This window comes from Pseudophryne corroboree, chromosome 7 (assembly GCF_028390025.1).
Source record: "Pseudophryne corroboree isolate aPseCor3 chromosome 7, aPseCor3.hap2, whole genome shotgun sequence".
Lineage (NCBI taxonomy): Eukaryota > Metazoa > Chordata > Amphibia > Anura > Myobatrachidae > Pseudophryne > Pseudophryne corroboree.
This window is the reverse complement of record NC_086450.1, coordinates 408983232-408995643: the sequence shown is the minus strand read 5'-3', so window position 1 is coordinate 408995643 and position 12412 is coordinate 408983232.

The following is a 12412-nucleotide window of genomic DNA, read 5'->3' as shown; positions in this document are numbered from 1 at the left end:
TTTGCTGCTCCTCCAACCTCTGAAGCATATAGAGGGTTGAATTCCACCTCGTTACCACTTCTTGCTTCAGATGATGGCAGGGCAGGTTCAGTAGTTTTTGGTGGTGCTCCAGTCTTCTGTACGTGGTGCCTGTACGCCGAAAGTGTCCCGCAATTTTTCTGGCCACCGACAGCATCTCTTGCACGCCCCTGTCGTTTTTTAAAAAATTCTGCACCACCAAATTCAAGGTATGTGCAAAACATGGGACGTGCTGGAATTTGCCCATATTTAATGCACACACAATATTGCTGGCGTTGTCCGATGCCACAAATCCACAGGAGAGTCCAATTGGGGTAAGCCATTCCGCGATGATCTTCCTCAGTTGCCGTAAGAGGTTTTCAGCTGTGTGCGTATTCTGGAAAGCGGTGATACAAAGCGTAGCCTGCCTAGGAAAGAGTTGGCGTTTGCGAGATGCTGCTACTGGTGCCGCCGCTGCTGTTCTTGCGGCGGGAGTCCATACATCTACCCAGTGGGCTGTCACAGTCATATAGTCCTGACCCTGCCCTGCTCCACTTGTCCACATGTCCGTGGTTAAGTGGACATTGGGTACAACTGCATTTTTTAGGACACTGGTGAGTCTTTTTCTGACGTCCGTGTACATTCTCGGTATCGCCTGCCTAGAGAAGTGGAACCTAGATGGTATTTGGTAACGGGGGCACACTGCCTCAATAAATTGTCTAGTTCCCTGTGAACTAACGGCGGATACCGGACGCACGTCTAACACCAACATAGTTGTCAAGGACTCAGTTATCCGCTTTGCAGTAGGATGACTGCTGTGATATTTCATCTTCCTCGCAAAGGACTGTTGAACAGTCAATTGCTTACTGGAAGTAGTACAAGTGGGCTTACGACTTCCCCTCTGGGATGACCATCGACTCCCAGCGGCAACAACAGCAGCGCCAGCAGCAGTAGGCGTTACACGCAAGGATGCATCGGAGGAATCCCAGGCAGGAGAGGACTCGTCAGAATTGCCAGTGACATGGCCTGCAGGACTATTGGCATTCCTGGGGAAGGAGGAAATTGACACTGAGGGAGTTGGTGGGGTGGTTTGCGTGAGCTTGGTTACAAGAGGAAGGGATTTACTGGTCAGTGGACTGCTTCCGCTGTCACCCAAAGTTTTTGAACTTGTCACTGACTTATTATGAATGCGCTGCAGGTGACGTATAAGGGAGGATGTTCCGAGGTGGTTAACGTCCTTACCCCTACTTATTACAGCTTGACAAAGGGAACACACGGCTTGACACCTGTTGTCCGCATTTCTGGTGAAATACCTCCACACCGAAGAGCTGATTTTTTTGGTATTTTCACCTGGCATGTCAACGGCCATATTCCTCCCACAGACAACAGGTGTCTCCCCGGGTGCCTGACTTAAACAAACCACCTCACCATCAGAATCCTCCTGGTCAATTTCCTCCCCAGCGCCAGCAACACCCATATCCTCCTCATCCTGGTGTACTTCAACACTGACATCTTCAATCTGACTATCAGGAACTGGACTGCGGGTGCTCCTTCCAGCACTTGCAGGGGGCGTGCAAATGGTGGAAGGCGCATGCTCTTCACGTCCAGTGTTGGGAAGGTCAGGCATCGCAACCGACACAATTGGACTCTCCTTGTGGATTTGGGATTTCGAAGAATGCACAGTTCTTTGCTGTGCTGCTTTTGCCAGCTTGAGTCTTTTCATTTTTCTAGCGAGAGGCTGAGTGCTTCCATCCTCATGTGAAGCTGAACCACTAGCCATGAACATAGGCCAGGGCCTCAGCCGTTCCTTGCCACTCCGTGTGGTAAATGGCATATTGGCAAGTTTACGCTTCTCCTCCGACAATTTTATTTTAGGTTTTGGAGTCCTTTTTTTACTGATATTTGGTGTTTTGGATTTGACATGCTCTGTACTATGACATTGGGCATCGGCCTTGGCAGACGACGTTGCTGGCATTTCATCGTCTCGGCCATGACTAGTGGGAGCAGCTTCAGCACGAGGTGGAAGTGGATCTTGATCTTTCCCTAATTTTGGAACCTCAACATTTTTGTTCTCCATATTTTAATAGGCACAACTAAAAGGCTCCTCAGGTAAACAATGGAGATGGATGGATTGGATACTAGTATACAATTATGGACGGGCTGCCGAGTGCCGACACAGAGGTAGCCACAGCCGTGAACTACCGCACTGTACTGTGTCTGCTGCTAATATATAGACTGGTTGATAAAGAGATAGTATACTCGTAACTAGTATGTATGTATAAAGAAAGAAAAAAAAACCACGGTTAGGTGGTATATACAATTATGGACGGGCTGCCGAGTGCCGACACAGAGGTAGCCACAGCCGTGAACTACCGCACTGTACTGTGTCTGCTGCTAATATATAGACTGGTTGATAAAGAGATAGTATACTCGTAACTAGTATGTATGTATAAAGAAAGAAAAAAAAAACACGGTTAGGTGGTATATACAATTATGGACGGGCTGCCGAGTGCCGACACAGAGGTAGCCACAGCCGTGAACTACCGCACTGTACTGTGTCTGCTGCTAATATAGACTGGTTGATAAAGAGATAGTATACTCGTAACTAGTATGTATGTATAAAGAAAGAAAAAAAAACCACGGTTAGGTGGTATATACAATTATGGACGGGCTGCCGAGTGCCGACACAGAGGTAGCCACAGCCGTGAACTACCGCACTGTACTGTGTCTGCTGCTAATATATAGACTGGTTGATAAAGAGATAGTATACTCGTAACTAGTATGTATGTATAAAGAAAGAAAAAAAAAACACGGTTAGGTGGTATATACAATTATGGACGGGCTGCCGAGTGCCGACACAGAGGTAGCCACAGCCGTGAACTACCGCACTGTACTGTGTCTGCTGCTAATATATAGACTGGTTGATAAAGAGATAGTATACTCGTAACTAGTATGTATGTATAAAGAAAGAAAAAAAAACCACGGTTAGGTGGTATATACAATTATGGACGGGCTGCCGAGTGCCGACACAGAGGTAGCCACAGCCGTGAACTACCGCACTGTACTGTGTCTGCTGCTAATATATAGACTGGTTGATAAAGAGATAGTATACTCGTAACTAGTATGTATGTATAAAGAAAGAAAAAAAAACCACGGTTAGGTGGTATATACAATTATGGACGGGCTGCCGAGTGCCGACACAGAGGTAGCCACAGCCGTGAACTACCGCACTGTACTGTGTCTGCTGCTAATATAGACTGGTTGATAAAGAGATAGTATACTCGTAACTAGTATGTATGTATAAAGAAAGAAAAAAAAACCACGGTTAGGTGGTATATACAATTATGGACGGGCTGCCGAGTGCCGACACAGAGGTAGCCACAGCCGTGAACTACCGCACTGTACTGTGTCTGCTGCTAATATATAGACTGGTTGATAAAGAGATAGTATACTCGTAACTAGTATGTATGTATAAAGAAAGAAAAAAAAACCACGGTTAGGTGGTATATACAATTATGGACGGGCTGCCGAGTGCCGACACAGAGGTAGCCACAGCCGTGAACTACCGCACTGTACTGTGTCTGCTGCTAATATATAGACTGGTTGATAAAGAGATAGTATACTCGTAACTAGTATGTATGTATAAAGAAAGAAAAAAAAACCACGGTTAGGTGGTATATACAATTATGGACGGGCTGCCGAGTGCCGACACAGAGGTAGCCACAGCCGTGAACTACCGCACTGTACTGTGTCTGCTGCTAATATATAGACTGGTTGATAAAGAGATAGTATACTCGTAACTAGTATGTATGTATAAAGAAAGAAAAAAAAAACACGGTTAGGTGGTATATACAATTATGGACGGGCTGCCGAGTGCCGACACAGAGGTAGCCACAGCCGTGAACTACCGCACTGTACTGTGTCTGCTGCTAATATATAGACTGGTTGATAAAGAGATAGTATACTCGTAACTAGTATGTATGTATAAAGAAAGAAAAAAAAAACCACGGTTAGGTGGTATATACAATTATGGACGGGCTGCCGAGTGCCGACACAGAGGTAGCCACAGCCGTGAACTACCGCACTGTACTGTGTCTGCTGCTAATATAGACTGGTTGATAAAGAGATAGTATACTACTAATATTATATATACTGGTGGTCAGGTCACTGGTCACTAGTCACACTGGCAGTGGCACTCCTGCAGCAAAAGTGTGCACTGTTTAATTTTAATATAATATTATGTACTCCTGGCTCCTGCTATAACCTATAACTGGCACTGCAGTAGTGCTCCCCAGTCTCCCCCACAATTATAAGCTGTGTGAGCTGAGCAGTCAGACAGATATATAATATACAGTGCCAGATTAAGGTCCACATGGGCCTGGAGCTGAAATTTACGAAAGGCCTATTTTATGCCACTGCAAGGGATGTGAAAAACGCTGTGGGGGTATGACTCGTAATTTGGGGTGTGTGGTTGATATTGTGAGGTTCTGCACAGGGGGTGTGGCCTGTGCCATGGGGTGTGACTAGCGCCTGCCTTGAAAAACCTCAATCTCCCTCACTTCTTCCCTCATATAGACAGTGTAATGTGAGAATCTACAAATGGACAAAGGTTAACATGACTGTAATATGAAAAAATAAGAATTTACTTACCGATAATTCTATTTCTCATAGTCCGTAGTGGATGCTGGGGACTCCAAAAGGACCATGGGGAATAGCGGCTCCGCAGGAGACTGGGCACAAAAGTAAAAAGCTTTAGGACTACCTGGTGTGCACTGGCTCCTCCCCCTATGACCCTCCTCCAAGCCTCAGTTAGGATACTGTGCCCGGACGAGCGTACACAATAAGGAAGGATTTTGAATCCCGGGTAAGACTCTTACCAGCCACACCAATCACACCGTACAACTTGTGATCTGAACCCAGTTAACAGCATGATAACAGAAGGAGCCTCTGAAAAGATGGCTCACAACAACAATAACCCGATTTTTGTAACAATAACTATGTACAAGTAATGCAGACAATCCGCACTTGGGATGGGCGCCCAGCATCCACTACGGACTATGAGAAATAGAATTATCGGTAAGTAAATTCTTATTTTCTCTAACGTCCTAGTGGATGCTGGGGACTCCGAAAGGACCATGGGGATTATACCAAAGCTCCCAAACGGGCGGGAGAGTGCGGATGACTCTGCAGCACCGAATGAGAGAACTCCAGGTCCTCCTCAGCCAGGGTATCAAATTTGTAGAATTTAGCAAACGTGTTTGCCCCTGACCAAGTAGCTGCTCGGCAAAGTTGTAAAGCCGAGACCCCTCAGGCAGCCGCCCAAGATGAGCCCACCTTCCTTGTGGAATGGGCTTTTACAGATTTTGGCTGTGGCAGGTCTGCCACAGAATGTGCAAGCTGAATTGTACTACAAATCCAACGAGCAATAGTCTGCTTAGAAGCAGGAGCACCCAGCTTGTTGGGTGCATACAGGATAAACAGCGAGTCAGATTTTCTGACTCCAGCCGTCCTGGAAACATATATTTTCAGGGCCCTGACTACGTCCAGTAACTTGGAATCCTCCAAGTCCCTAGTAGCCGCAGGCACCACAATAGGCTGGTTTAAGTGAAATGCTGAAACCACCTTAGGGAGAAATTGAGGACGAGTCCTCAATTCTGCCCTGTCCGTATGAAAAATTAGGTAAGGGCTTTTATAGGATAAAGCCGCCAATTCTGAAACACGCCTGGCTGAAGCCAGGGCTAACAGCATTACCACTTTCCATGTGAGATATTTTAAGTCCACAGTGGTGAGTGGTTCAAACCAATGTGATTTTAGGAACCCCAAAACTACATTGAGATCCCAAGGTGCCACTGGAGGCACAAAAGGAGGCAGTACTCCCTTGACAAACGTCTGAACTTCAGGAACAGAAGCTAGTTCTTTTTGGAAGAATATTGACAGGGCCGAAATTTGAACTTTAATGGACCCTAATTTTAGGCCCATAGACAGTCCTGTTTGCAGGAAATGCAGGAATCGACCCAGTTGAAATTCCTCTGTAGGGGCCTTCCTGGCCTCGCACCACGCAACATATTTTCGCCAAATACGGTGATAATGTTGTACGGTCACATCCTTCCTGGCTTTGATCAGGGTAGGGATGACTTCATCCGGAATGCCTTTTTCCTTCAGGATCCGGCGTTCAACCGCCATGCCGTCAAACGCAGCCGCGGTAAGTCTTGGAACAGACATGGTCCCTGCTGGAGCAGGTCCTTTCTTAGAGGTAGAGGCCACGGGTCTTCCGTGAGCATCTCTTGAATTTCCGGGTACCAAGTCCTTCTTGGCCAATCCGGAGCCACGAGTATAGTCTTTACTCCTCTCCTTCTTATGATTCTCAGTACTTTTGGTATGAGAGGAAGAGGAGGGAACACATACACTGACTGGTACACCCACGGTGTTACCAGAGCGTCCACAGCTATTGCCTGAGGGTCCCTTGACCTGGCGCAATATCTGTCCAGTTTTTTGTTGAGGCGGGACGCCATCATGTCCACCTTTGGTTTTTCCCAACGGTTCACAATCATGTGGAAGACTTCTGGGTGAAGTCCCCACTCCCCCGGGTGAAGATCGTGTCTGCTGAGGAAGTCTGCTTCCCAGTTGTCCACTCCCGGAATGAACACTGCTGACAGTGCTATCACATGATTTTCCGCCCAGCGAAGAATCCTTGCCACTTCCGTCATTGCCCTCCTGCTTCTTGTGCCGCCCTGTCTGTTTACGTGGGCGACTGCCGTGATGTTGTCCGACTGGATCAACACCGGCTGACCCTGAAGCAGAGGTATCGCCTGACTTAGGGCATTGTAAATGGCCCTGAGTTCCAGGATATTTATGTGAAGTGACGTTTCCATGCTTGACCACAAGCCCTGGAAATTTCTTCCCTGTGTGACTGCTCCCCAGCCCCTCAGGCTGGCATCCGTGGTCACCAGGACCCAATCCTGAATGCCGAATCTGCGGCCCTCTAGGAGATGAGCACTCTGTAACCACCACAGGAGAGACACCCTTGTCCTTGGAGACAGGGTTATCCGCTGATGCATTTGTAGATGCGATCCGGACCATTTGTCCAGCAGATCCCACTGAAAAGTTCTTGCGTGGAATCTGCCGAATGGAATCGCTTCGTAAGAAGCCACCATCTTTCCCAGGACCCTTGTGCATTGATGTACTGACACTTGGCCTGGTCTTAGGAGGTTCCTGACTAGGTCGGATAACTCCCTGGCTTTCTCTTCCGGGAGAAACACCTTTTTCTGTACTGTGTCCAGAATCATTCCTAGGAACAGCAGACGTGTCGTCGGAATCAGCTGCGATTTTGGAATATTTAGAATCCATCCGTGCTGTCGTAGTACTACTTGCGATAGTGCTACTCCGACCTCTAACTGTTCTCTGGACCTTGCCCTTATCAGGAGATCGTCCAAGTAAGGGATAATTAAGACGCCTTTTCTTCGAAGAAGAATCATCATTTCGGCCATTACCTTGGTAAAGACCCGGGGTGCCGTGGACAATCCAAACGGCAGCGTCTGAAACTGATAGTGACAGTTCTGTACCACAAACCTGAGGTACCCTTGGTGAGAAGGGCAAATTGGGACATGGAGGTAAGCATCCTTGATATCCAGAGACACCATATAGTCCCCTTCTTCCAGGTTCGCTATCACTGCTCTGAGTGACTCCATCTTGAACTTGAACCTTTTTATGTAAGTGTTCAAGGATTTCAGATTTAAAATGGGTCTCACCGAGCCGTCCGGCTTCGGTACCACAAACAGCGTGGAATAATACCCCTTTCCCTGTTGTAGGAGGGGTACCTTGATTATCACTTGCTGGGAATACAGCTTGTGAATGGCTTCCAATACCGCCTCCCTGTCGGGGGGAGACGTTGGTAAAGCAGACTTCAGGAACCGGCGAGGGGGAGACGTCTCGAATTCCAATTTGTACCCCTGAGATACTACCTGCAGGATCCAGGGGTCCACTTGCGAGTGAGCCCACTGCGCGCTGAAATACTTGAGACGGGCCCCCACCGTGCCTGAGTCCGCTTGTAAGGCCCCAGCGTCATGCTGAGGACTTGGCAGAAGCGGGGGAGGGCTTCTGTTCGTGGGAAGAGGCTGTCTGCTGCAGTCTTTTTCCCCTTCCTCTGCCCCGGGGCAGATATGAGTGGCCTTTTGCCCGCTTGCCCTTATGGGGACGAAAGGACTGAGCCTGAAAAGACGGTATCTTTTTCTGCTGTGAGGTGACTTGGGGTAAAAAGGTGGATTTCCCAGCCGTTGCCGTGGCCACCAGGTCCGATAGACCGACCCCAAATAACTCCTCCCCTTTATACGGCAATACTTCCATATGCCGTTTGGAATCCGCATCACCTGACCACTGTCGCGTCCATAACCCTCTTCTGGCAGAAATGGACATCGCACTTACTCTTGATGCCAGAGTGCAAATATCCCTCTGTGCATCACGCATATATAGAAATGCATCCTTTAAATGCTCTATAGTCAATAATATATTGTCCCTGTCCAGGGTATCAATATTTTCAGTCAGGGAATCCGACCAAGCCACCCCAGCACTGCACATCCAGGCTGAGGCGATTTCTGGTCGCAGTATAATACCAGTATGTGTGTATATACTTTTTAGGATATTTTCCAGCTTCCTATCAGCTGGTTCCTTGAGGGCGGCCGTATCAGGAGACGGTAACGCCACTTGTTTTGATAAGCGTGTGAGCGCCTTATCCACTCTAGGGGGTGTTTCCCAACGCGCCCTAACCTCTGGCGGGAAAGGGTATAATGCCAATAATTTTTTAGAAATTAGCAGTTTTTTATCGGGGGAAACCCACGCTTCATCACACACCTCATTTAATTCATCTGATTCTGGAAAAACTACGGGTAGTTTTTTCACACCCCACATAATACCCTTTTTTGTGGTACTTGTAGTATCAGAAATGTTCAAAACCTCCTTCATTGCCGTGATCATGTAACGTGTGGCCCTACTGGAAAATACGTTCGTTTCCTCACCGTCGACACTGGAGTCAGTGTCCGTGTCAGTGTCTGTATCGACCTGAGGTAACGGGCGTTTTATAGCCCCTGACGGTGTTTGAGACGCCTGTACAGGTATTAACTGATTTGCCGGCTGTCTCATGTCGTCAACAGTCTTTTGTAAAGTGCCGACACTATCACGTAATTCTTTCCATAAGACCATCCAGTCAGGTGTCGACTCCCTAGGGGGTGACATCACTAACACAGGCAATTGCTCTGCCTCCACACCATTTTCCTCCTCATACATGTCGACACAGCGTACCGACACACAGCACACACACAGGGAATGCTCTGATAGAGGACAGGACCCCACTAGCCCTTTGGGGAGACAGAGGGAGAGTTTGCCAGCACACACCAGAGCGCTATATATATATAGGGATAACCTTATATAAGTGTTTTTCCCTAATATAGCTGCTGTATATATTAATATGCCAATTTAGTGCCCCCCCTCTCTTGTTTTACCCTGTTTCTGTAGTGCAGGACTGCAGGGGAGAGTCAGGGAGCCTTCCTCCAACGGAGCTGTGAGGGAAAAATGGCGCCAGTGTGCTGAGGAGATAGGCTCCGCCCCCTTCTCGGCGGCCTTTCTCCCGCTTTTTAATGGAAAAATTGGCAGGGGTTAAATGCATCCATATAGCCCAGGAGCTATATGTGATGTATTTTTTGCCAAAAAAAGGTTTTTTTTATTGCGTCTCAGGGCGCCCCCCCCCAGCGCCCTGCACCCTCAGTGACCGGAGTGTGAAGTGTGCTGAGAGCAATGGCGCACAGCTGCGGTGCTGTGCGCTACCTTATTGAAGACAGGAGTCTTCTGCCGCCGATTTTCCGGACCTCTTCACTCTTCTGGCTCTGTAAGGGGGCCGGCGGCGCGGCTGCGGGACCCATCCATGGCTGGGCCTGTGATCGTCCCTCTGGAGCTAATGTCCAGTAGCCTAAGAAGCCCAATCCACTCTGCACGCAGGTGAGTTCGCTTCTTCTCCCCTTAGTCCCTCGGTGCAGTGAGCCTGTTGCCAGCAGGTCTCACTGAAAATAAAAAACCTACTTTAAACTTTTACACTAAGCAGCTCAGGAGAGCCCCTTAGCCTGCACCCGTCTCGTTCGGGCACAAAAATCTAACTGAGGCTTGGAGGAGGGTCATAGGGGGAGGAGCCAGTGCACACCAGGTAGTCCTAAAGCTTTTTACTTTTGTGCCCAGTCTCCTGCGGAGCCGCTATTCCCCATGGTCCTTTCGGAGTCCCCAGCATCCACTAGGACGTTAGAGAAATAGCGCTTTGTGATGACTTAAATGTGAAACCTCTCAATGAAAGAGGCTACGGGTTATTTAGTGGTCATAAATAAGAAATCGTTCTATATGAAAAAAAAAAACTTTACCTTTCTAATAATAGCTAAACTAAGAAGATATGCGTATCAGGAATTATGGATAGATGGTATGGGGTTGGAGAAAGGGTGTCGCCTGGATAGGGCAGAACAGGGGGAAAACATAGTGGCTACATCTGTACACGAATGCGTCTGAATGTGTGAAGATTGAGACACTCATTGTCACACACATTATCCCCCCACTGGAATAAAATAAAACACATTCGCACCTACAGAGAAAAAAAAAAAACTTACAGGAAATAACACTGTCCCCACTACAGGAAAAAAACAAACATATTACTGCCCATAGGAGAAAAATAAAACACATTGGTCCCTACAGGAAAAAATAAAACAAAAAACATATTGGCCTAAATAGGAATAAATAAAAAACATTGTGTCCCCCCACAGGTAAAATAAAACACATTGAACCCCAAAGGGGGTAAACAAAAGGAAAAACACATTGGCCCCACACTCCCTCCCTGGCAGCCTGCGCTCTATCACACTCACACAATCCTTTCCCAGGCGGCCTGCGCTCTATCACACTCGCACACTCCCTCTTCCGGCGGCCTGTGCTCTTTCTCACTCATACACTTCCTCCCCCGGCGGTCTGCTCTCTATCACATGCACACACTCCCTCCCAGGCGGCCTGCGCTCTATCACACTCACACACTTCCTGCTCCCGCAGCCTGCGCTCTATCACACTCACACACTTCCTGCCCCCGCTTCCTGCGCTCTATCACACTCACACACTCCCTCCTCCGGCGGCCTGCGCTCTTTCACACTCACACACTCCCTCCCAGGCAGCCTGCGCTCTATCACACTCACACACTTCCTGCCCCCCGCGGCCTGCGCTCTATCACACTCACACACTTCCTGCCCCCGCGGCCTACGATCTATCACACTCACACACTGCCTACCCCCGGCAGCTTGCGCTCTATCACACTCACACACTCCCTCCCAGGCGGCCTGCACTCTATCACACTCACACACTTCCTCACCCTTGCGCTATATTAAACTCTACTCCCTGCAGAAGCTCACAATCAAGACACACACAGACACACATATAGAAGTTAACATGGAAGTCACATACACACAAAGAAGTTCGCACACAAACACACTGTTCCCTCCACTCACTCTTCCTTAAATGTCACTACAGTAGAGTGCAGTCTCACAGACTAAGCTGGCCCTGGATGTGCAGCATTTTCTCCTCTCCCTCTCACAGCATGGATGTGAGCAGCAGCCTGAGTGCCATGTAACTCCGCCCCCTGAGTCCCGTGTAGCTCCGCCCCCAGAGTTCCGTGTAGCTCCGCCCCCAGAGTTCCGTGTATCCCTGACCCCGACTGAGTTCCTGTATCCACTGCGGCCCTGCCAGAGCGATCGGCTCCTGGAAGCGCGGGTGTGACTGCCTGCTGACACTGCTGTAGCAGGGGGGAAAAAATCCCCTGGCTGCAGAAGCAGCAAAGCAGATCCTGTGGGCCTATTTTGATGGGGGGCCTGGAGCTGAAGCTCCACCCGCCCCATTGTTAATCCGGCCCTGATAATATATATAGATGATGCAGCACACTGGCCTGAGCCTGAGCAGTGCACACAGATATGGTATGTGACTGACTGAGTCACTGTGTGTATCGCTTTTTTCAGGCAGAGAACGGATATATTAAATAAACTGCACTGTGTGTCTGGTGGTCACTCACTATATAATATATTATGTACTCCTGGCTCCTGCTATAACCTATAACTGGCACTGCAGTAGTGCTCCCCAGTCTCCCCCACAATTATAAGCTGTGTGAGCTGAGCAGTCAGACAGATATATATAATATTATATATAGATAATAGATGATGCAGCACACTGGCCTGAGCCTGAGCAGTGCACACAGATATGGTATGTGACTGAGTCACTGTGTGCTGTGTATTGCTTTTTTCAGGCAGAGAACGGATTATAAATAAAACTGGTGGTCACTGGTCACTATCAGCAAAACTCTGCACTGTACTGAGTACTCCTAATGCTCCCCAAAATTAGTAAATCAAGTGTCTCT